At 31.0% G+C, this 27126-nt stretch overlaps 2 long non-coding RNA genes across 3 annotated transcripts; both read left to right on the top strand.

Annotated features, from left to right (window-relative positions):
- Positions 1-562: 562 nt before the first annotated feature.
- Positions 563-11006, top strand: LOC143052182 (uncharacterized). 2 transcript variants are annotated; one of them, XR_012971021.1, is made up of 5 exons: positions 563-745; positions 6927-6989; positions 7972-8523; positions 9595-9723; positions 10582-11006. It is a non-coding gene; the product is annotated as an uncharacterized LOC143052182 (long non-coding RNA). The 2 variants fall into 2 exon arrangements; XR_012971022.1 differs by lacking the exon at positions 563-745 and adding an exon at positions 6610-6733.
- Positions 11007-15448: 4442 nt separating this feature from the next.
- On the top strand, positions 15449-20016 carry LOC143052181 (uncharacterized). The gene is made up of 3 exons (XR_012971020.1): positions 15449-16261; positions 17933-18050; positions 19764-20016. It is a non-coding gene; the product is annotated as an uncharacterized LOC143052181 (long non-coding RNA).
- The last annotated feature ends 7110 nt before the right edge of the window (positions 20017-27126 follow it).

Below are 27126 nucleotides of genomic sequence, written 5' to 3'. Positions count from 1 at the left end.
GGTCATACCACATATATCATTATAATCTATTTAAATGGATGAAACCAGAGGATTCCGAAAATCTGTAAAAAATCCCAAAACATGACAAGCGAACATCCTTATGATATTTATTTGCACTTTACGTTCATCGTTGAATTTTAAAATAAACACAAAACATTCATTTGAATGATAGTGTGATATTTTTGTTGTTCAAGTTTTAATCATTTAGGATTTCTTTTGTGTTAACTAAAATGATTATTCATGAGCCAAGCCAATTCCATGACACAAATGTACAATTTACGTATGATAGAGGTTGCAATTGGGGAAATTAACATATTCAATTGTGGATAATTATAAAGATTAAACGCGTTTTAAAAGAATTTATTGGTGTATAAACTTGACCAAGTCACACCCAAAAATATCATTTAAGTTATTTAGACTTTTATATTGTTTAAGGGAATTGCTCCCGTTTATACATAAACAGATTCCTTTAAAATGATGTTAGTCGGCTTAAAAAGACCTTGACATGAAAAATAAGTGTATTTTTCTATACTCGTATGAAACAAATACTATCGACAAATCTTTAAAATGTTTGTACATGTACTTGACGGCGATTAGGTATAACTATAAAAAGATACGTAATAGATATCTGGTAAACAATGTATTTTTTGAAATACATTACTTCCGTATTTAGTATTTAGTAAAAGAAATTCTGAAAAAAATAAGAGTCACAGATCTAACAAGTCTTATTCGATTTAAACTGCAGGTAAGTTATACTTTTGATATATATTTAAGATGCAAGAAGCGTAATCAATGAAGGTACAGTGAAATGTAAATCCATCGGGACATAGCAGATGTTCATTTGTAATTAGTGAGTTTAGTTGTGTTAACAAGAATAAAAGTGTTCGTAAGCGTTGAATAGTTCCTATCATCAGTTTATCTAAATACAACGATATTCAAAATTGTATGTATACATCAGGAAAACAGTATCGATTAACCCTGATTTTTCTTACAAATAAAAATTTAAATATTACAACATATAATATTATCTATGGCTCAAGAAGTATATGAATAATGCACTTCTATTTCTGACAAGACCACAGAGAAAAATGAAATAAAAAGGTGGAAATAAAAAAAAAGAACTTGATCATGTCGAATTTATATCAAACAAGAGGAAGAGGTCATTGATATTAAAACCTATCAATGCTTTATTATGGCTCCTTACAAGTAGACAGTTATTTAGTGCAATACCCTTTTTAGCAAACAAGAATATCTGACAGGGGTAACAATAAACACTTTGATGTTCAATACCCAGGTGTTGCAGCCAATCACCGAAGCTAATCGTCATACTATGTCATGTTATAAACTATGGACAATATTTCGGTAAAGATTTACTTATCGATTACTCGTTGGATTTACCGTGCAATACTCAAGTACTCGCTCGGTAAAACAATTATTAAATGGAAATCAAAACTTATGACCATTTCATGTATTGCATTTCGTTGTTTTATGATTGTAAAACCCTCAAAATTATAAACTAGTATTATCTACCGGTCCACGGAATTTTATATCATTACTAATAGCTCATTTATTACATGTACTAATTATGTAAATAGGTAAAACAATATTAAAAAAAAATAGTATTTAGGAACCTCAAATATGTTTAATGATCAATAAGGGGCCGATGTTTATAACTTTCTGATGTCAATCATTTCCGAGGGTTGATACAGGTTGCAACGAATTTGTTCTTATCTAAAAATGTATCGTGTCATTTTTTTCCGGGACATAGCCATTTCTCATGTTTTGTAAGTTTTGCTGCTGAACATAGATGATCTGACGGTACAGAAGTGGGAGAGTAACTAAGATAAGCTTAAAGTGTCAACCATTGAAAAATGCTCTTTTTCCTATGTCCTACACGTACTTCTGTTTGGGTGCCACAACATATATACCTTAATAAGTAAGAAAATGAACTGCATGTTTATCTTTTAATACGAATGACATGAATGACATATCTGTTATAAGGAAAATTAGGCAGATTTTAGGTCTTTTGCTTAACAATATCCCTTATTTATCCTCATTATATGGCTAAAGCGATATGTACGGAATCAATGAAAACTTATATACGTCATTTTTCTTAAATGAGATTTAAAAAAAGTGAGGCATTTGGACATATTTTATGATCAGAAGAAGAAAGAGTGAACGATTAAGTTATACAATAGTTTAAGATATTCAGATCACAAATGATTGTGCAGAATATATAGAAAACAAACATTGATGTTTACGCAAGTTAAAGAATATTGAAAGAGATAATAAATAATCAGTTATACTGCCAGACAGTGTTAAGTTATATAACCTAATCTGTACATTAATAACTGATATGTATCATTTGATCTACATGCTCAATCCAATAAGAAATATGTTGTCTTGACTTAACTCAAACTTTTAATCATAAGTATCTGGTTTATTGAATTTATTTAAAGATATGGGTAATATTTTGACAGCAAAATGTGTAATACTTGCAACTGGAGATACGCATTACAACATAAAAGAAGCTAAGTGCCAACCACACTATAATCTTAATAGATTTGGCACATCGATTAAATGTTTTATTTCCCCGTACTTTTTATAAAGCCAACAGTAGTATACCGCTGTTAGAAATTAAAAAATTTACAAACTTAAACTTCGGGAATCAAATGAAATATAAGAGGATAATCTTATTTGTTTTCTATCAATCATAGTTATATAGTGTTTTGAAGGAGGCAAGAAATATTTAGACTTAGATAAAAAGTAAGTGTTGTCGAAACAATCTGATTTCCTATTTGAAAAAAAACTTTACTTCCATAATGACATTTTTTCTAGTTGACGAAAAATGAGAAATCTAGCGAGTCTTTACATGTTCTAAAAATTAAGGTAATTGTATTCTTCGAATATAATTACGGATATACTTATTTAAACCAAATTATGTCAACCAATTAAATATTTTCGTTCGTTGCGCTTTTCTGGGTGTACCTTTATCAGGAATGCTCAAAGCCGAGGAAAAGTAGCCCTCCCTTATGTTTTTAAAAACTGACAAATTTTCAAAGAATAAAGGTCATTAAAATTGTAATAAGTTAAAGAATATCATAAGACACATTTAAATCTAAAACTGACATTTTTGTCCTAATCTTATATCAAGTATAATACAGTATTATTCTTTTAGTGTTTCGCAGATGATTTCTTAGAAGACATATTCGTTATTTTAGTTACTTTTCTGACAGTTCAGTAATTATATATAGAAATATTTAACAAAAGTGAATTACAGCTTTTAAACTCTTTCAATCCCTCAAATTCATTATACTTCTGAGTGCAACAGATCTTATATAGAAACAGAATAGTACAGATGTTTTTTCTTTGTTAAACATTTCCTTTTTATTTGTTAATTATATGACTTCAATTTCACGTAGGGTATCGATGACATCTTTTAATTGTCATTTGTTTTGACTGCATTTTCTACAAGGGATGCAGGTGGCCAAATGAGACTCAAATGACTTGCAAAGTATTCCATCATACAGTAGAAAAGTCATCCTTTTTTTGTCTCTAGTCGGAAACATTAGTTCGTTCTTTAGAAAATACATTTATAAATAGCTTGAATTGTGTAACCGTATATATATTATATGTGTAACAATGCATTGTCGGGTATAACTCTAACAATACGTTGTAACTTAATTCAGTCTAAAATTGAGGATTAGGTGGGAGACTTTTCACTTAGTTTATAAAGCAGGTATAGTATGACATTAGTTTTAAATTTTCACTACTATATATAATATATATACATGTATAGATAATATTATGGTCATGCGTAATATGTGAATAAAAACAAATGTCAAACTTAACAATTTAATGGAAAACTGTACTAGATTAAAAATTGCGCCATGTGTAAATAAACTCATCATATATACCAGGATCAAAATTTGTATTTACCTCAGACGCGCGGTTCGTCTACAAAAAGCTCATCAGTGACGCTCGAATCCAAGAAGTTAAAAGGCCAAATAAAATACGATTGAAGAGCATTGAGGACCACAATTCATACAAGTTTAGCCACTTATAGCTACGGTATATTGCAAAGCTAATTTCTGAGGTAGGAAAATCGTAGTATTTCAAAAATTCAAAAGTTTTGTAAACAGTTTATTTATGAATATGACCATATCAATGATAATTCATGTCAGCACAGAAGCGCTGACTACTGGGCTGGTGAGAACTTCTGGGAATTAAAACTCCACCTGCATTGACATCGACCTTGTGGTTGTAAATAAACTCATCATAGATACAAGGATTACTTTTGTATTTACGCCAGACGCGATAAACTGTTGATAATATTCTTAACGACAATTGTATTTCGGCCATGTCATCGTTTTAAAATTAATCTCTAATGATAAAAAATATTCTTCCGGAAGAAATGTTCTTTTGTTACGTATGTACAGTTTTGAATTGATTTAATACGTGTCATACATTGTTATCGTAAATCATTATACGTGTACACTTGATTTTTTAGTCGGTAAGTGTTTCGGCGAAACGATTCGTTTACTATGATAAGGTAGTGTGCGTTTACTTTTTACAAATACGGAATACGCGCCTTGATGGTCCATCTTGTATAATACGTTACGTTTTGTGGTTATGAATGTTTAATTAATTCTATGTTAAATCATATCTCTAATGGAAAACAAGGTAGCATTATTAAATCCATATCTTTAACAAGACTAAATTACCCCACATATTAAAGTTTAGTCAGTTAAAGCTAGTTCAATTGGCCTCTTACTAGATATATTGTACTGAACTGATAATTGATTACTTTTTTAACCTACAATTACATTCCTTGTCGGCATCAGTATTGTTGATTTGTATGAACATTAGTTTCACTGGTTAACGGACATTGTAATGTTATAGTAGCAACTCGCACACATGTTGTTAAAATAAAATATGATCATGTGGTTCTCTTATTGTACTAAGTTCTAAGTAAAACATTACCATTTTGTCATTTCCCACTGATACTCTTGTTTGTCATGTAAATATATATATTTTAATTATTTGTTTTTCTTCAAAATGTTTTAACTATTTATGACTGAAGTATTTTTATGACATAATTTATATGATTTCGGTGTTTTAAATAATAATATAGACCAATCAGAGATGTGTGATACCTTTCTCGGTTTTATCCTTTTAAAGTACAATAATGTCAGTTTCCGGTTTTATTTTTACAGTCCAGTAATATTTGCATTAAAAAAATGGAATACAACTGAAAATTATTTTGAAATATTTTAGTACTTGTTTATTTCTGACTGCAACCCATTCCTTATACAATAACATCGTCTCAGACTTATACGGGCTACTTTTATGTGATTGTGAGGAATTTCTTTTCTTTTCATTGTATATCGTATGGGTGCAGACCCTCGTAGGTTGAATGAATTACAAACGACAGTTTGCATGACTGCTGCGTATTTGAAAACTAATGCAGGTTTGTGAATCAAGATCGATAAGAAAACCTATTGATTTGTAAAATTTAGGTATTGAGTTTGACGCATCCATATCTCACCAATTTAACCTGCCCAATTCACGCGATTTTACTCCTGTTTGAATTCCCTACAATTCAAATCAAATCAAGTCAAATATATTTTGTTGCTCATCACAACGCCCACAAGGAGCTGACAAATCAACATTAATTACATACAAATGATTACAAGTGATTCAATATGATCAAGATACAATATTATATAAAAAGAAATTAAGACAAGCAGAAGAATACAACAAACACAGTGTTTAAAAATATAACAAGGTTAAGAAAAGGGAGGTCACTGGGCATTACTACAACAATATATCATTTAAAGAAACTTTCCAATATGAGGATATATTTTTCCAATAATTCTCCCAGTTTCTGGAGTATGAAAATATTTTCAGAAGACACAAACCAAATAAATTGTAATTTAATATCTACACCACTAAAATTTTTAAACCGTAGTTTTATTTCATTTAAAAAGTTCAGACGAATATTGGAAAGTTTGTGGCACTGCAGAAGAAAATGAATTTCATCTTCAACTTCAGTACCGCACAATTTACCGATACGTTCTGACACTGTCAGATTGTTGTACCTTCCCCTCTCAATCTCAAATTCGTGAGCACTGATACGGAATTTTGTTAAGTAATTTCAATGCCATATTAAATCATATTTTGATTGCATTTTTTTGCATAAATAGTTTTTTTTAGCTTTGTCTCTATATTAAGTGCATAATTTTCATTGATGCTAAAGTATTTAAATAAAGTTTGACTACTTGTATACCAGCTGTTTTTCTGCTCATCATGTAGAGACCTTGAAAGGTTGAAAGCCTACAGTTTCTTGATTTTTTGTCTGTAGTCAAATGTTTTCTGCTTATCGACATTTAAGATTGACAATCGGTAAACTTCTGCCGTTTTAATTCACACAAAACAGTAAAACATGGCAGGCACCTGTTTGTCTCAAGAGGTAGAATTAGTTTTTTTCAATGACAATTTATCAATAAATATTGAACAAGTGGTTTACATAAACTTGAAATATGATAAACTGAGTAAACATATACGTCATATAATCTACGCGACAATGTGTTATTCGGTTTAAACATTAAAATACTTGGTAACTTCAAAATTCAAGACTTAGTAGATGGTTGCTAATTAAGGAGAAAAGATCATACAGTATTTTGAAATGTTTGAAACATATGTGGTTACTCAATTCATTCTAATCCGGAAGGTATGTTTGTGCTTTCTGGTACTTGAGGTGCAAGAAAATGTCGCCCTTGCGATGTAAATAACGTTGATACTATGTATCGGAAATAGACTGAAACACAACATATTTTCGTGGACAATTTCAGACTTATTATAATTTTTTTACATGTTCTGTTTTATGACCCATCGGAATAACATGATGTTGTTTTTACTTTTAGCAATGTTTGCGAAAACGACGATAGTTTGTGTTCTTCTTCTATCAGAAATTCAGGCTATTGAAGGTATGTTTTTTTCTCTTGAAATTTGCAGTTTTGTGATTTGAAGAAATAAGCTTATTTACATACATAAGTTAACTTGGACAGACATCACTAGTTGAACGAAAAGGGGCTAAATAGACACGTTGATTATCTTTTGGGTACAGAAAGCATTTTTGATTTGAAATAATTTGTTATTTTTCTGTATCTTTTTTATCTGTTATTACAATATATCAGATTAAAATGAAATTCCTTCTTAGGGTTTAATCGTTATTTGTTTTACAATTGAAAATGTTATCGGGACTTAGTTGGAAGAGTGGTGAAATCTCATTAAACATGTAAAATGTGTAAATGCAAATTTGATGCATAATGTTGTTTGAAAATCTGACAAATAAACTCATCATAGATACCAGGACTAAATTTTGTATATACGCCAGACGCGCGTTTCGTCTACAAAATACTCATCAGTGACGCTTGAATCCAAAAAAAGTTTTAAAAAAGCCAAATAAAGTACAAAGTTGAATAGCATTGAGATCCAAAATTCCTTAAAGTGTTGCAAAATACAGCTAAGGTAATCTATGCCTGAGGTAGATAAGCCTTATTATATCAAAAAATTCAAAATTTTGTAAACAGTTAATTTATAAATATAACAATATCAATGACAAATCATGTCAGCACAAAAAGTGCTGACTACTGGGCTTGTGATACCCTCGGGGACATAAATCTCCACCACCAGTGGCATCCACCCAGTGGTTGGAAATAAACTCATCATAGATATCAGGACTAAATATTGTATATACGCCAGACGTTTCGTCTACAAAAGACTCATCAGTGACGCTCGAATCCAAAAGAGTTTAAAAAAAAACGTTACGGTGAAACGCAGTTTATTAGCCCTTAACTGGTTGTGATAAATGTCATTGTAACTATGTCATGTATGTGTATAAGACTTTTAACAGCTATTGATACACTGAAGCTCATCACTAGCCATAACATCAACCCTTTTTTACAGTTTGCTCTAATCAGCCAGTAGATATTGGATTTCTAATAGACGAATCAGGAAGCGTTGGTGCAACTAATTTTAAAATTAATCTAGATTTAGTCACAAAAATTGTGGATGATTTTGATATTGGAAACATTTCTGTGAAAATTAGTACATTTGCATTCCATGAGCTTATAGGGGATGGTTTTTATTTTAGTTGCTGCAACAATAAAGCCAGCATTAAATCGAATATCAACAGTATATCATTTAAGAGTGGCGGTGAAGATTTTGAAATGGCTTTAGCTTTCGCTAGAAACAGTATGTTTCAAACTAATAACGGAAACCGTGACTTCTCTCTTAAAATCTTGATGTTTTTTACTGACGGTCAATCTCCAATTCAAGACGGTGGAACTTTACTACATAATAATGGAGTAATTGTGTATGCAATAGGTTTTGGAAATGGTGTGAATAGGAACCAGCTCAATAAAATAGCAACAAATGACAGTTATGTATTTATGATGTCAAGCTACTCTGATTTAGTGGGCCATGGATACAATAACATAAAATCACAGATTTGCATTGGTAAGTATTCAAAAATAAGAAGTACTAGTCATGTTTAATTTATTCCCTCATATAACCAACGAAAAGTTTATTATTGTTGTAGAAGCACTGACGTATAGTTACTTACCTGTTCTTGTTTAATTATTTTATACGTTTTATATCATATGACAATTTTTTTGGTCAAAAAACTGTTTTAGGACAATGAATAACATTTGTTCAATCTTTGAAAATGAATAAAATACCAATAATAATACACCACAGCATGATAGACTACATAAAAATGCGAAAATAAAGAAATGCTAATCTAAAATTTTATATTTTGAAATCGATACAATTTGAAATTTTTGTATGGTTTAACCGATTATGAATTATGAAAATCACTTTGTAACATTACACATTTGTAATGTACACAAAGTGAAAATATTTGAAAATTGACAATCGTTTGATAATACAAAAAATGTATTGTTGAGAGCGAAAAATATCGATATTTCCGAGTTAAAGTGGTAGGATCGGTTTTTCAGATGATTTGTATCCTACCTATTTGCAACAATGTGTATTTTTATATGTGACGTCAGCAGATTGGTCGCCTTTTATAAGACTTTACAATATGAAATTCAAAAGAAACTAAATAAATCCCAATAATTTGCGGAGTACAACTATTTCCCTAGTAGAATAATATCTTTGTAACAATCAGTAGATAAATGAGAAAAAAAGTGATACATGTAATATAAAGAAATCTTAATCTATGGATTTTTAATAACAATCAAAATCGTCAACTTTCTAATACCTTTAGTTTTTGACAAAAACATACTTCCAAAATAGAAGCATGCTTAGGAATTAAATGATGAAAACAATTTATGAATCGAAAAACAAAGGCCAAATCATCACAATTATGACAACAGGCATAAATTACATATAAGGCAAAAAATTAACGAAAACAAAACCCAACACAATAACAAAAATAATTTTCAAATTTTCATTTTTATAAAGTTTTATTTTATATAATGTTTTAGAAACTTCTTTTTTATTCATTGTGATAGCCCTTCCTTGTCTATGTTGTTGAATGTTTTATATATGAGTAGAGCATTTCAGATGTACTGACTAATCAATGTGATCGAAATTCACAGCCATGTCGTAACAATGGCACGTGTGTTGGGACTGGTGGCTCGAAGTACACGTGTCTGTGTCAAACTGGCTACACTGATCATAACTGTCAGACAGGTTAGTTATCTTCTATAAACAGACAATAAAAAAACTAAATATAGAGAATAACATGAATAGCATGCATAAATTATATGTATAAAAATATTTTTTTGAATGAGAAATAGTTTTATATTGTACGCAACAATTCAAATATTAAATCTTTGTCCTTAATGTACAATGCGTTTTCCGAGTCAAGTCGTATATGTTTTGTTCCCATATGCTATTTCGATGGTGTTAACATAATTTCGAACATTAACTCCCGGTCGATTGGCATGAAACATAAAGATGTAGATTTATGCATACTCAAAAACCCCGAAGTACAATTATGATATAAATATATATTCATTTGTTATAATAAAACATATCTTAATCAAACAAAGTTCATAAGAGAGGTACATTTGTACGCTTGATAATGAAATGTTCATCGCAGTTGCCTAATCTTGAAGGAAAGGGTTGAAAATAAGAAGTTTACATCATAATGCAATTTGAGCTGGTAATTTTTACTACGACGCTACGAATGTTTTCAGTATCTGCGTACATTCGTTCAAATGTAATTTTAGAACGGTTTACTATGGACCTTTAAACTTTCGCCTGTTTATACTTTGATTCATCAAAACCCCAAATTAAAAAAAAAAAGAAATACCGTAGAAAAAATGAAATAAAACGGTGAGATAAAAATTGGCCTTCTCTACTAAACCCTACAAAAAATAACTCATTATAGTTATAATTACAAACCCCTCCATAGAAAAAGCACAAACATTTGATAGCCTTTCATCGTTTTGTATTGGCACAATGTGTTACTTAAAATTAAACGGTACTGTATTTCACGTAACTAATCGCAGACAGTAAAATCAGTTCCACATTTTGTGGTTTCAGATATAGATTACTGTATTGGTATTATCTGTTACAATGGAGGAACATGTATGGACGGTTTGACGAGTTTTGTATGTCAATGTGAAAAAGATTTTACAGGCATACTTTGTGAAACAACTGGTATATGTATACTTTGTTATGAAATCATACATGTAAGACAATGTTGTGGTATCACAAATGAGACAGTAATACTAAATATACATAGAAAAAGGATAATAACAAACACGAATCATCCCGTGTTCTTACACGCAATGACAAACGCCAGCACTATCATAAAAGTAGAAAAAATAACAACAAGTGACTTGATGTTAGCTAGTACCAATACACAAAAAAAAAAAAAAAAAAAAGCACCATGCAACAAAAGAAGACATCCAATGGCATACTAGAAAGACAATACAAATCTTTAAACGTGATTTCCGTTTTTTTTTTTAAAGTATTGTTAAAAAAAGTACCAAACTACAAGGAGAATGAAAACCAGAAAAGGTAAACTCAAATGCCCAGACACACCAAACGATTAGAAAACAACTGCTAAATCGTTTGCCTACGACAAGGGAGTGGTGAAACAGTTCTATAATAGAGCAATAATTTCTATTCATTTAAATCATTCTCTAGAATGTAATTGAAATGTTAATGTAAATATTTGTTGTTGCCATTTCTTTAAAATAATATAATTAAATGCAGTAAAAATATTTTAAAAATAATATAACGAGTTATTTTTGTTTAATTCCTTCTTTTGTCTAAAAAAATTAGTGTCTGCGGTAGCCTTATATATGTCTTCCATCACTAAAATAGTTTAATGGTACAATTATTTAATTCATATATTTGTTGTTTTTATAGTTTTTGCTTGGTATTTATGTACATGTATGTGTTGCGTATTTAAATGAAAAACTGCACTTTTATACTATAAACTTGGCTTTAGTGTTTAACAAATGCATGACGCTTTGGTTCTCTATCGCTTGTGGTTGCACATTATTAATCCATTGTATATATGATGTGTATTGATATATTATGATTTTGTATAGTTCTACTTAATTGATTTCCGCAGAGGCTGTTAACTGTTAAAAGAAAAATGAAAATGCACTTAATAAATTTCATGCATCTGGATTAACCTTCAACAAGAACATTAAATCCGAAAAGTGACAAACAAAAGATGTCATGCATAAAACTTAACATAGTTAAAAAGCTATAAAACAAAAACAAAAAGACTAAATAATAACTACATTAATTATCTATTCAATGATTGACGGAAAGTAGCAGATAGATGACAGACGACTAAGCAAGATATTTCTTAAATGCATTAAAAAAAATAGTAATACAATAAGCAAAATACTTTGTAATGCAATCATTACAATAAACCAAAGGAATTTCAGCTATAAATGCAGTTTATTTACACTTATAAAGATTTCATCATGTTTTTCGTAATACCTATTACTGAACAATATCCAACTAACGTTAGATTGAAGTATATAGATCAGATTTAATGTGATAATTTACTTTTCAGATAATAAATATTCGATCAAAGCGTAAGCACAATTAAATAAAGGCAACAGTAGTATACCGATGTTCAAACTCATAAATCCATGGAAAAAAAAACAAAATCGGGGTTACAAACCAAAACTGAGGGAAACGCATTAAACATAAGAGGAGAACAACGACACAACACTACAATGTAACACACACAGAAACGGACCAAGCATCAGACAAAATCCCACGAGAATAACAAATATAACATCAAAACCAAATACATGAATTTGGGATAGACAAGTACCGTAACATGTCTTATCGCAATATGAATTTACACTAAAAAATAAGAGAACAAATCACAATACAAATCAGAGAACGTAAATAAGATGAAAATGTCTGAGACAGATTCAGGTGATAACGAATCTTAAAAAAAAGGATTTTACATTTGAACGTTCGAGTTCACGACACCTAATGTTTATAAGATAAAGTTTACGGACTACATCCATGACCAAACGTGTACATTAGTTGATTGAATGTTGTTGTTAGTTCGTCTTTCATTAATCTTTGCTATATACTCGGCCAGTTTCTATATAAAGCAATTCAGGTTACACGGATGAAACAAATAACATAAAAACTAACTCCAAATTCAAGTAAGATCTGATATTAAAGCACTATACTTCCAAAGGGCATGGACTAGAAAGGCTAATCAGAACGTTCAAGAATGCAAATATTTAACCAATAAGAGACATAAACATGATTTTAACAAAAAAACTAAAATTTTAAAGTAATTTTATTGAATAAATTTTTTGAGCCATTTTTGGATAATTCTCAAACTTAATAATGTTATGGTTGTGTTATGTTTGCTTGAAAAGTTTATTTAACAGATTCAGAATTTATAGTAGTCATCTTCAACGGTATTCATGACAAGAGATTTAAGCCACTAGCAATTACTACATAACTAAAGTGCAAAATCAAAGCAGCCATGTTGGTATGTGTATATTCATTCTTTGAGCTCAACTACGTTATCATACTTACAGCCAAAAGGACGCATTTTTTTTAATTTGATGTAAGACGCTTGTTATATGTATCCTTGATAGTTCTAAGCAGGCGAGCTGCTATATAAATATACTAAACGGTACTGTATAGTTGAAATTAGGCTAATTAGGTCTTTCCACTTTTCTGTGGAAAGACCTATTGTTTTTCTTCTGATTATTAGGTCTTTCCACTTTTCTGTGGAAAGACCTATTGTTTTTCTTCTGATTATTTTTTTTTTTTTTTTTCTTCCGCCTAATTTTGTTCTTGCGATAAACATTTGTTTCGCAATATGTCGCTTAGATATTTGGTATATGATATCGAACAGTTTATGCGCTTTTGAAATTTACCCTGCGTAAACGAATACTTTTCTTTGTAGGAGTTATCTCCCCAAACACTGATTTCCTTGTTAGCGCATCTCCTTCGCAACCGTAAAATATTATGACAAATTTATTTTACAAAATTGCTCGTTATATCCTTCGCATGATTTGTCCTATTTTGACCGAAGTGATAGGAATGCTCCATATGAGAGTTATTTCCCCTTATGCATTTGATATAAGTGATATGCATTTCTATCTTGTAAACCACGAGTGCTAGAGACCAAGGATCTTTTGATTTGAGGTCCTTTGTCCAAAAAAATAATAGGTCAAGGTCAAAGGTCAAGGTCATATGCTAATTTTTGAATTTGACTTATTTCCACTAATTTCCAGAAACCGTATAAGATATCGACAAATTATTTTTTCTAAATTGTTAGTTGCGTCATTTTGTAACACGTAAATTTTGATTGCAAGGGTACGTTGAACGTAAAAGTGAGTTTTCTCCCCTCTTGTATTTTAAAATACGCGTATGGTGATATAACTGATTAACCAAATATAATAAAGACCTATGGTCTTTTGATTTGAGGTCCTTGGTTTATGACCTTGAAATTGATCTCAAGGTCATGGATTAATTTGACGTTCTAGTTTTTGACCTTTGCTTTCAGCTCATATGTATACATGATATAGCCATGAGACTTTTGGCGAAAGGTATCAAACCATTTAACCTTGAAAAAAACAACTGGAAGTGACCTTGTGTAAACCGGAAGTAGCTATTTTTTGTACTTTATTAATAAAAAAGTATATAGAACCAGATCTTTTTGGAATCAGTGTCAATTTAATATTCAAATATTATCGGAAGTAACATTTTTCAAACCGGAAGTAACAAATTATCTCCCTTATTTAAAACATATTGTATAGAAACCATACATTTCTGGAATCAGCGTACAATAACCTATCAGTTGACGATTGAAATGACATTTTAAACTTAATTTTACAACTTTCATATTAAAATACATTGTTTTCAGTGGAAAGACCTTCAATTGTTCTCTGAACAATTGGTTTTTAATTTTTTTTTTTTTTTCTTCCGCCTAATTTTGTTCTTGCGATAAACATTTGTTTCGCAATATGTCGCTTAGATATTTGGTATATGATATCGAACAGTTTATGCACTTTTGAAATTTACCCTGCGTAAACGAATACTTTTCTTTGTAGGAGTTATCTCCCCAAACACTGTTTTCCTTGTTAGCGCATCTCCTTCGCAACCGTAAAAGATTATGACAAATTTATTTTACAAAATTGCTCGTTATATCCTTCGCATGATTTGTCCTATTTTGACCGAAGCGATATGACCGCTCCATATGAGAGTTATTTCCCCTTATGCATCTGATATAAGTGATATGAATTTCTATCTTATAAATCATAAGTGATAGAGACCTAGGATCTTTTGATTTGAGGTCCTTGGTCCCAAAAAATGAAAATTAGGTCAAGGTCAAAGGTCAAGGTCATATTCTAATATTTGAATTTGGCTTATTTTCACTTATATCCAAAGACTGTATAAGATATCAACAAATTATTTTTACTAAATGGTTAGTTGCGACATGTCGTAAGATGTAAATTTTGATTGCAAGCGTACGTTGAATGTAAAAGGGAGTTTTCTCCCCTCTTGTATTTAAAAATACGCGTTTGGTGATATAACTCATTAACTAAATATAATAAAGACCTATGGTCTTTTGATTTGAGGTCCTTGGTTTATGACCTTGAAACTGATCTCAAGGTCATAGCTTAATTTGACGTTCTAGATTTTGACCTTTGCTTTTATTCTATATGTATACATGATAAAGATATACAACTTTTAGAAAAAGATATCAAACCATTTAACCTTGTAAAAAACAACCGGAAGTGACCTTTTGTAAACCGGAAATAGCTATTTTTTTGTACTTTTTAATATAAAAGTATATAAAACCAGATATTTTTGGAATCAGTGTCAAGTAAATATTCAAATATAATCGGAAGTAACATTTTTCAAACCGGAAATAACAAATTATCTCCCTTATTTAAAAAAAAATGTATGGAAACAATATATTTTTGGAATCAGCTTACTAGGAGCTATCATTTGACGATTGAAATGACATTTTAAACTTAGTTTCACAACTTTTCATATCAAAATACATTGTTTTGATGGAAAGACCTTCAATTGTTCTCTGAACAATTGGTTTTTAATATTCTTCTTGTTCTTGTTCCTGCAATATACTCAAACCATGCACATACAAGTCGTGCCATTCTCTTTCTGTTATGTAAGTTGAAATAACAAAATTTGAATTGTTGAAATGACTATTTTTGTAAACTTCAGTTCTTCTTCTTTTTTTTTTTTATGTCTAAGAACATCATATATTCATACATGAGCTTTACTTTGACACTTAATTACTGGTTCCAACATGTTCATGAGAACAGACTATCAAGGTACTTAAACTTTAAATTATGTTTATCGAATAAAAGTTTGCAGAAAGGAAAAACAAGAATGAAAAATCAAAAGATTGCCAATAATTGGGCGACCAAAATAACTTTTGAGATTTGTCGTCAAGTTGAACCATCTTTATTTATTATAACGTTTTTTTTTGTACGTATAGCCAGGAAGTTCAAAAACAAATGATGCTTAACCTTATCGCATTTTTGCGCCTGTTCGCAGCCTTTGGCCTCTGTTAACCTTGTATGATCTTTGAATTTAGTTCATTTATATATTTTGGATTTTAGTTTGACGTCCATTATCACTGATCTAGAATTTCCTTGCTGTATTGAAAACCCATTGGTGGCCTTCGGTTGTTTTCTGCCCTTTGGTCGGGTTGCTGTATATTTGATTTTTTATTATGAAGGTGAGTATTGAAATAAACTATACATGAAATATTTCCTGACAAATTATAGATGAAACGTAAATAATAATCAAATTTGAAGCGACTGTCATACAAGTGAGAGGTTTCGCGCTATAAAAACAGGTTCAATTCACCATTTTCTACATTTGAAAATGCCTGGACCAAGTCAGGAATATGACAGTTGTTATCCATTCGTTTGATGTATTTTATTATTTGATTTTGCCATTTGATTATGGACTTGTCGTATTTTCCTCAGAGTTCAGTACGTTTTATTTACTTTCACACTTTAAGAACATTACGCATTAGTATTCAAACTGATGAAATTTATATTTGAACATATGCATTCATCTTCAACATAAATAGGAAACGGCAAAATACGGTTGTCGAAGATGTTTAACGATATATTTTGGTATCTTTACTCGCTATATATTACAGTTACGTTTGACGTTTGTTTAATGATGTTTGCTCCTCTCTTCTTTTTTTAAAGTATTGTCAGATATTCGGAAAAGTCCGGTTTTATACAAGTTGGGCCAATAAAAGTTTGCCTGATAACACCTACTGTTGTTACATCTCTTTGTAGCGTTACATCATATAGTTTATAAAACTGTATTTAAAAATCTTGTTTTTTTAATAGTTTTTGAAAGAAAAAAGATGCCAATGATAAGTGTATGAAAAGTCTAGAGAGAATCATTACAGGATCAGTTTCTATGACTTAAAACACTGACATGGACCCTTTATTTTCTTTCTACCTTAATACATAAGTTTCGTTATTTATAAAGAATCAAGTTATGACGGTCTTAGAAAGATTGTTATTTGTAAACTGATTAGCGAACATCCTTAACGCACATAATATCTTAAATAAAGGAATTAGATATCAGGAGCACACAAGAGGAGTTTTAAGTCAAGGGTGAAACTTTTTTTGTCTTTCGAATACAAGCTGGCTTTGCTTAAGTCCGTGGTATCTCGGTTTAACATAGGCCAAAACCGATATTTTGCCACCTTGTTTTGTATTTAGCTAGCCTCTCATGAAGTAGCACTTGTATCCGTCTTTCTCCATTTAGGCTTTCTCAAAAGAAACTTTAAAATAAACCAGGAAGAAACAAAAAGTTTGGCATACAAATCCATGGTACGATCAAATTTAGAATACTACTCTTCAGTTTGGTCACCTCACCCCCCCCCCCCAAAAAAAACCCCAACATTGAACAAGTACAATGAAGGGCAGCACGCTACGTCACCAACATGTACCACAACACCAGTAGTGTCACTTCCATAATTGACCATCTTTCAAGTATCTCGAAACTCGCAGAAACATAAATCGAGTAAATATGATGTACAAAATATCACACAAACCCATTACAGTAGATCCAAACCTTTACCTTTTACCATAGCCAGTCAAAAACACCAGATTCACTTATTCATTATAATACCAAACATTTAGCCAAAAAACAGATTACTTAAAGTACAGCTTTTTTTCATTCGTTGTACTGTGGAACTAACTTTTACAAAAAGTTATCACTGTTAACTCCCTGGATCAGTTTAAAATACTGATCCAAAGTCAGTATATTTAGATATCCAACCTGTTGTAAATATGTAAATGTGTTATTTATTTTTATTTGTTTTTGCACAAAATTATTTTTGAATTAATGCACTCATCAATTGTTATATTTTATTAAGTGTCTGTTTGCGATGCGCCGACATATAGTCATCAATGTGCTGATGGATCGTCGTACGATGTAGATGTAGATGTTCCTTCGCCGGGTGTATCTGGGTCTGCCACTGCTACGCTTTCATTGTGAGTTCCACTACAAGTATAAAAAAAGAAGATGTGGTATGATTGCCAATGAGACAACTCTTGCCTTGTAATGCTGTTCTTTTGCCTCATCAGTGTACGCCCTATTCATTGCCACTTTCTCTTTTTTGACTCTTCATCAACTTTGGATTGGTTGGTCTCTTCTCACAGATCATTGTTTGGTATCTTCGCAGGTCATCTCAGGATGCGCCTGAGACAGTTGTTGATGAAATTGTTTTTGAAGCAGGTTTGTTGTTGATTTTCCAAGTCTAAGTTACATATTAGAGTACGGTATTCATATCGGAATTGGAAAATCGTATTTTATGTCTTGAGGGTGAGTTTTATTGCTTTCCAAATTTATCCCATCATAGTAAATGTAGTTCTAGCTTTGCCACTCCGGATTTGTACATTTTACAGTGTTTCATAAATTGATTATGTTTAAATTTTCTTTTGTTCTGTCTTGTTCACGGATTTTTATGGATTTCTATGATATTTTAATGGTATAGTGTACTCTTCTTTATTCTGATACTGTACTAGTTAATATTACCAGTTTTGTTTGTACTTTAAATTCTTCCTCGCCCTGCTCGTCCGAATTAAAAGTATATAATCTCTAAATTTAATAGGCTAAAAACAAGACAAACACAGATATAGGATTGGTTGCTCGCAGTAATATCTTATTTTGTCTTGCGCTACAATATTTTATTTTACTTTATTGTACAAATTTCTTGATTTAAACATTATATAAATAAATGACATATAACACTGTTCCTCTTTCGCATCGTTTCTTTTTTCTCGGCTAATACCTCCAACGCATGTACGTACACTAAACATAGCAGCAACTGCATATATACCTATGTGACCAACTTCAAATCGACGTAACTGCGAGCACCTTCGATACTTATACATTTAAATGCCAAACTTTATATAGTACCATTAAACCCCACCCGTAAAAACCGCCAAAACTTTCCTCGTGCCTTATGCACCTAACATCAAAATTATAAATAGTACAAACTGTTACAAAACCAGTATCCGAACTAGTTATACTAGTTCCCATCTATAAATTATTACTACAAATAGCAAACGGGAAAAATAAAACGAAATAAAATACATTAATTTTTACGACGCATTAGCTATGATAAAAATTTAAATGATATTTTCTGATGATCAATTTCCGTCATCTAATCTGACAAGAACGTTTATCAAAATTTTGAAAAAAGGTTATTTTAATCATAATTTGAAGCAACATGAACTAAATCCATGTATATTGTCAAATTCCTCAATATACTTTGTCTTGATAATAATTTTTTAGTTCCTGTTTCATGTTTAGGTGAACAAAACAGATATATTTCAAAAAATCAAGCATACTTATTTTAAACGACACACTGGTAACTTTACTTGCAGTTTCCTGATTTTTTCGAGCATTCGCAAATGAAAATTAACAAAAATATCATAACATGCGTAGCTGAACAATAGTTAATAGCGACAGTATTACAGACCATTTTGGAAATTACCTATAAGGTAATATTTATATTGTTTTACATCAATTATACGACAATCATGTCATGTTTCAAGTCGAAAATTAATTGACAAACTTTTTTTTGTAGATTTCTGTATCGTTTGGTTATTGTCGCAAGCCAATGACATTTTCCTCACCAATCCTTTATTCATTAACATGTTAACTAGATTACAACTGAATTAAGAGCTTTTCTTTTACAGATACATATACAGTTTTAGGAAGTGAACATCAAGAACCCCATTAATATCTAGGGATGATCCCACTCGTACATGTAGAGCTAACGATGATCCTGCTCATATAACATATGTTCTCTTTCATCTGAATGCATAAAAATAAACACTGTTTATTCTTTGCAGTGCGTTAAATACTGGTTGATGATGTTTGGTTATTATTTAAAACTTCCGTTTTAAGTCTTTAGATTGTATTTTGATCGTATGTTAAACTTTATTTTTACTGTGGTTAGTTTTTTTATTGCCTTATATAAAATATAAAACAGTGTACATAAAGAATAAAATTGAGAATGGAAATGGGGAATGTGCCAAAGAGACAACAACCAGACCATAAAAAAAAAAAAAAAACAGCAGAAGGTCACCAACAGGTCTTCAATGTAGCGAGAAATTCCCGCACCCGGAGGCGTCCTTCAGCTGGCCCCTAAACAAATATATACTAGTTCAGTGATAATGAACGCCATACTAATTTCCAAATTGTACACAAGAAACTAAAATTAAAATAATACAAGACTAACAAATGCTAGATGCTCCTGACTTGGGACAGGCGCAAAAATGCGGCGGGGTTAAACATGTTTGTGAGATCTCAACCCTCCCACTATACCTCTAGCCAATGTAGAAAAGTAAACGCATAACAATACGCACATTAAAATTCAGTTCAAGAGAAGTCCGAGTCTGATGTCAGAAGATGTAACCAAAGAAAATAAAACAAAATGACAATAATACATAAATAACAACAGACTACTAGCAGTTAACTGACATGCCAGCTCCAGACTTCAAATAAACTGACTGAAAGATTATGATTTCATCATATGAACATCAGGCAGAAACACACTTAGATATTGGGATGATCTCATTTGCACCAGAAGAGCCAGTGCTCTTTCTACCATCTACCACCCGTAAACTTGCGTTCTATTTCAACAGAATGCACCCAAAAAAGACACCGGTTCTATCTCAATTTGTATCATTAAATCGTAGGTTAAACTTTCCTTTTGATGTCGTAAACCTGTTTAATCAAAATATGCTGTCTCATCATTAATGTTCATAATATTTATTGACGATAAATCAATATAACGTTAAATGCCTAATTGACGTTATATGGTGGGGTATACTTGTATACAAATCGATCTGAGCAAATTGTACCAAACTTACCAGAGTAATAGTCTATAAAGATTGTTCCGCAATGCATATGTTTGCTATTGGTATAACGACGAGAGTCCAGTATCATGAAAAGATAAATCAAGTGGAAATAAATACCAATTTATACACTTTATCGCTATGTGCCTGTCGTTACTGGACATAAAAAAAATCCGCAAAATATTGACGCCACAATGGCACAGTCATTGTTGTGTGACGTCAATTATTCAGGCGTGACAGATTCTCGGGTCAAGCGGGACCGATTTCCAAATAGCGATAAGGTGTATTTAAATTCAGTTTCAACACTTAGTTTTTCAAATGAAGTCATAATATCTAAGCCGTTATTATTTCGATTTAAAAATAAGTCTATCACAGAAAAACAAAAAGAAATTTAATTTGGTACCACTGCTTAATCCTGTTGTCACTCAGTTTACCATAGGCCACAACCGACATGGCTCCACCTTGTTTTGTATTTTACTAGCCTCACATGATGTACCACTTGTACGGCTGCAACGTTTCCTCGCCGGGTGTATCTTGGTCTACCACTTCCACGCTTTCATTGTGAGTTGCACGGTAAGGCTTGCCATGTAATGCTGTTCTTTGGCTTCATCAGTGTGTGGCCTATTCATCGCCACTTTCTCCTTTTTCACTCTTCATCAACTGGGGATTGGTTGGCCTCTTCTCACAGATTATGGTTTGGTATCTTCGCAGGTCATTTCAGGATGCGTCTGAGACAGTTGATGAAGACTTGAAGTTTTTGAAGCAGTTTTGTTATTGATTTTCCAAGTCTCAGTTACATATAAGAGTACGGTATTCATATCGGAATTGAAAAATCGTATTTTAAGTCTTGAGAGTGAGTTTTATTGCTTTTCAAATTTATCCCATCATAATAAATGTAGTTCTAGCTTTTCCACTCCGGATTTTTACATTATACAGTGTTTAATAAATTGATTTGATTTTCTTTTGTTCTGTCTTGTTCACGGATTTTTTTGGATTTCTATGATATTTTAATGGTATTGTGTACTCTTCTTTATTCTGTAACTGTGCCATTGAATTTTACCAGTTTTCAATGTACAGACATTTTTACGACACATTAATTATGATAAAAATCTAATTGATATTTTCTGATGATCAATTTCCGTTTTTTCATCCACGTGTTATCAAATATTTTGAAGAAAGGTTACTTAAATCGTATTTTGAAGCAAGATGAACTAAATCCATGTCTATTGTCAAATTCCTCAATATACTTTGTCTTGATAACAATACCATGTCACAGTTTTAGTTCCTGTTTTACGTTTAGGTGAAAAAAAATTATTATAGCTATTTCAAAAAACAAAGCAAACTTATGTTTAAACTTCAAACAGATTACTTTACTTGCAGCTTCCTGAGTATTTCGAGCTTCCGCAATTGAAAAAACTATGATAGTATAGCAAACCTTTTCAGAAATTATGTTAAAGGTGAATTAATGGCTTCCTGTTAATTTTGAGACAAATGTCACATTTCAAGGCGAACATTAATTTACAATATTGTTATGTATATTTGTGTAGCGTTAAATCATTGTCTGAATTCCTTTGACAAATCCTGTTATTCTTAAACATTATATTTTAGATTGCGACTTAACTCAGACCTTTCTAGATACATATAAAGTATTTGACAGTGAACATAAAGATCCCCACTAAAATTTTCGGATGATTCGATTTGCACCGGAAGTGCTAACGACATCTCAATGAATCCAAAAGAGACACTCGTTTTTCCTCTAAATGCAAATTGTATCACTTAATACATTCTTAATCGTATATTAAACTTTCGGTTTGATGTCGTTATGCTATTATTTAATCGTATTTCAAACTTTCGGTTTGATGTCGTTCATAGTATGTTAAACTTTCCACTGATGTCGTTAGGCTGTTACTAACAAAGGTACCAGGAGAATAATATAATACGCCAGACGCGTATTACGTCTACAAAAGACTCATGAGTGACGCTCAGATCAAAATAGTTATATTATCCAGTATCAAGCCGTATACATCAAGATCCCAACTAAATACGGGGGATGATCCAATTTTCACCGGTTGAGTAGGAGATAAATATCAAACCACAAAAATGGGAAAGAAATTATAACAACGAGAACAAAACGTTGACCACTTACATGTACATTGTATACATACGTAGCAATTTTCTTAATTAACTAGGAACACTAAAAGGTAAATATTTGAAAACAAAGGTTATATTAGTACCGATACTAGTGAAGAACTTTCAGGAATGTGACTTACTAAAAAAGCCATTTACCGTGTTTGTAATTGCATGCATGAGCAACACGAAGGTGCCACACATTAAGCAGGTGCACTGAATCACCTCCAGTTTTCGGTGGGGTTTGTGTTGCTTAATACTTTGTTTTCTATGTAGTAGTTTGTGTAATAGTTTTTGTATATGTGTCTTTTTTCGTTTTTAGCCATTGCGTTTCGTTTTCGATCTATGAGTTTGAATGTCCCTCTGGTATCTGTCGCCCCTTTTTTGCATCAAACGGAAAAAATAAACATATCCAAAATCCATCTAATGTCAACTTTGTCCTAGGTAATAAGAACTTTATTTTTTTTAATAATTTATAGATTTATAAGCAAACTATGCAATACAAGTTTGTTATGCATCGTGTTAGTTACAAAGCAATGACCGATGCACCCATGATAACTCTTACAAATATATAGGTTATTGTATAAATGAGGATGGTAATTGCGTTTTATAAAAAAAGCCAACATAGTTATATTTTCAATTAAAAATTTCCTGCATTATTTCATAAAGTTAATCTAATCTTTAATACACAGATGTTCAAAATGTTTGACAAAGGTTAACTATATCCTATTTTTATTTTTTATAAAATAACAATCATATCTATGTCAAATTCTTCAATATGTTTTATCTTGATAACACTGCCTTTTTCAACTTTTAGTTCCTGTTTCGCAAAAAAAGTAAAAAACATTTCTAACCATCAACTATTTTACTTTGCTATTAACACCCCGAATATTTTATTCATTTTGGAAATGAATAAAAAAAAACATCACACATGTATTAAATCAATAATTAACAGTAACAATATTGCAGATCATTTTGGGAATAGTCAGTTCATGTAAAATGCAGGATAATAATTCCGTATTTCAAGGTTACATCAAAAGAGATTACCTAGATTGATCTTCATCAGAAACGTTCATAGGTGAGTGAGTATTTGAAAGCAACGAATATATAAGTACCGATAGTAGTGTATGTCTATATGACTCAACGGGACGTTAAATTGGTAGTCAAATTTATCTATGTCAACTTTTTCTGAGGAAGTAGGAACCATAGTTATTCAATAATTCATTAATTTATATGCGGATATTTCACAAGATGTTTCTTATAAATCATGTCAGTACCGAAGCACTGACTATTGCTATCCAAATTGATGTTTTAGATTGTTTTATACGTTTCTGCCAAATGATCACGCCTTAGTCTTTCAATGTTTTTGAAGGAATATTATGACTATACTATTATATCTGTTATATTGACAAAACTAGTGAGTACCTCAAATAGACATAATAATTGATGAAGTCTGTACGGTAACCTACAATTGTTAATTTCTGTTTCATTTTGGTCTCTTATGAAGAGTTGTCTCATTGGCAATCATATCACATTTTCTTTTTGTGTATGTATATAATAGGTAAATATAGCAATACTTGGGCTCCAGCAGTCAAAACTTAATACAACACTAGTGACTACTAAGTTGCTAAACAAATCAATGAACAATAAAAAAAAAAACACCACCAGATACTGGTATATCTATTTATTGCAACAAAGGAGTAGGCCCGGTAAGGGCCGATTTTGGCCTCAAATTTCAGGTTCATCTGACAGAAGATTATTGCCACTTTTTAAACACATAAGTGTCTATTTCAGTTTATTCAAATATATTTTGTGAAAGAACTTAACCTCTTAAGTCATAAAAAAAACACTCCAATTCAAGCTTAAATATGAAAAATCTATCAAATATGCCAAAAAATGTCACTTTTCAGATGGTTTTTGTCAAAAATGAAAGTGGTCGCATCCGTGTTCATCCTCAAACTTTATATATTTTATTTATTATCATCAAATACAACTTACATTTCAATATTAAGAATGCGGCCACTTTCATTTAAAACGGAAAGCGTCTATAATTTAACTAAAATTCTAAAATTGTGAAGATTTCAGTAATTTAGCATGACTTTATGATGCTAATACACGATATATGTGCATTGTATTATCAAAACCAGCCCACATTTATGTAGCAGAAGCATTCTACTTTGAAATAATCAACTAAAAGTTTACGTTTAAGCAATTTTGTAAAACTGCTATATTTTGGCGCCAAAAAGAGGTTTTACTGGACCTTCTCTTTTATACATTAACCCCATTCATTCTCAAAGAAATTTTTGTCTAATGTTGTTTTTGTTTTCTCTATAACTACCGTCTCTAATCGTGCAGTTTTGTTATTCATCTATACCAGTTTCTAAAGCTGACGGGCTATGAATTGAATTGGATACTGTCTGAAATTGTTGACATGGTAAATTTGTACATTCTTGTTTCTTTTCAGAAATGATTTTGCAGCGAATGCTATGCAAAGCAGCAAAAAAGGAAAATATTCCTAAAATGTGCTTTAAAGCAGCTAAACATTTTGGTTGCACACACAATGAACTAATTAAAAGAAAAACAAAGTCGTATTGTTTGAAAGACAGGTTGAAAAGTCTACACTGCTTATCTTTCGAAGAAGCTACTTCTGATCTACAATGTCAAATTACTAATATATTAGATGACATTGATGTGAAAATGAAACCCAACTTCTGTATAGACGAATGTACAGTAGGCAAATCGTTTGTACGACAACGTCGTAAGACAAAAAGATATGTTGAGTTCGACGACCTTGATCCACATACATGGAAACTTGACAACGGTGTAAATGGAAGATGGAAGACATACTACAATGTTTTAAGCTATGATGGTCTAGTTGTCCTTTGCGTGACACCACTAACTGTTATACCAGCCAATCAAATGCACATAGAACCCCAAGATTACGCACTTGCTTTAGAACAACGTTTAATTCAAAATTTTTGCTTAATTAAAAAAGATTTTCGTCTAGGAAATAAATCTTTCGACACAGGTTCTAAAGCCCGTAACCCATATGCTGGTTTGGTATATGTCGCTTATAAATTGCAGAAAATAGTTCGTCCCAAATAGTTTTTAAATATTATATATTACAGATTGATAATTCTCTGAAGATTGGTCAACATCATATAGAAAGATCTCACGGAGCACCTCGAACTATTTAGATTGACAACAATACTACATGTAAACAGTATTTAGTTCAATTTTCGCTTTCAACTGCAATTTGAATTATATTTTGAATTTTCATTATTTTTGTTTTTATACTTTTCAGCTGATATATAAAGCCTTTCCATGTATGCCAATCAAAGTAGTTTATATTCTTATTTAGAAAAATGAAAAGTCCTTTACCCCCTACAAACAAGGAAATTAAACACTAGGGCTAATTTGTTGAATGTGTACAAAATTTGTAAAACATACTAATGTTCATTTTCGTTTTACTAGTTGACGGCGTTTTTTTTTTTTTTTTTTTTTTTAGAGTTCTGCACTAAAAAGACAGATTGTAGCATATGTTTTCTATGTTTATTTTCTATCCTAAATGTATTATCTATATAGAGGAACTCTAAACAGCTAAAAAGATAATCAATAGGCGATTTACAATAAAGTCAAAATAACTGAAATCATTAAGCGACTTGCTACTGGAATAATTACTCTTTAAACAACAACAATTACAATTACAATTTTTCTATAGCGCTAAATCTAAAACAATATTACTCAAAGCGCTTTACATCACATGTTAAACGAAATATACACACAGACAGTGATACAAATATAGAACATGAACACACAAAATAAATATTTAAGTGTTAAAACTTTTCTAGATAAAAGGATTAATAATGTGGAAATTTTTACAAAAAGGTAGAATATATATATCAATGAATCAAAATAAAATTATACTGAATAAAGTTGGTAAAATAAAATAGCCAAAAAAGTTTAAAATAAGATTGCAATTAAAAATTATCAAATATAAGTTAAAAATTTGAAAACGTATTCAAAAGATGAAAAAGGAATATTACCATGTAAAAATATAATTACTGAAATG

Source organism: Mytilus galloprovincialis, chromosome 11 (genome assembly GCF_965363235.1).
Source record: "Mytilus galloprovincialis chromosome 11, xbMytGall1.hap1.1, whole genome shotgun sequence".
In the NCBI taxonomy this organism is placed as follows: Eukaryota; Metazoa; Mollusca; class Bivalvia; order Mytilida; family Mytilidae; genus Mytilus; species Mytilus galloprovincialis.
This window is presented reverse-complemented; position numbering and strand designations above follow the sequence as displayed.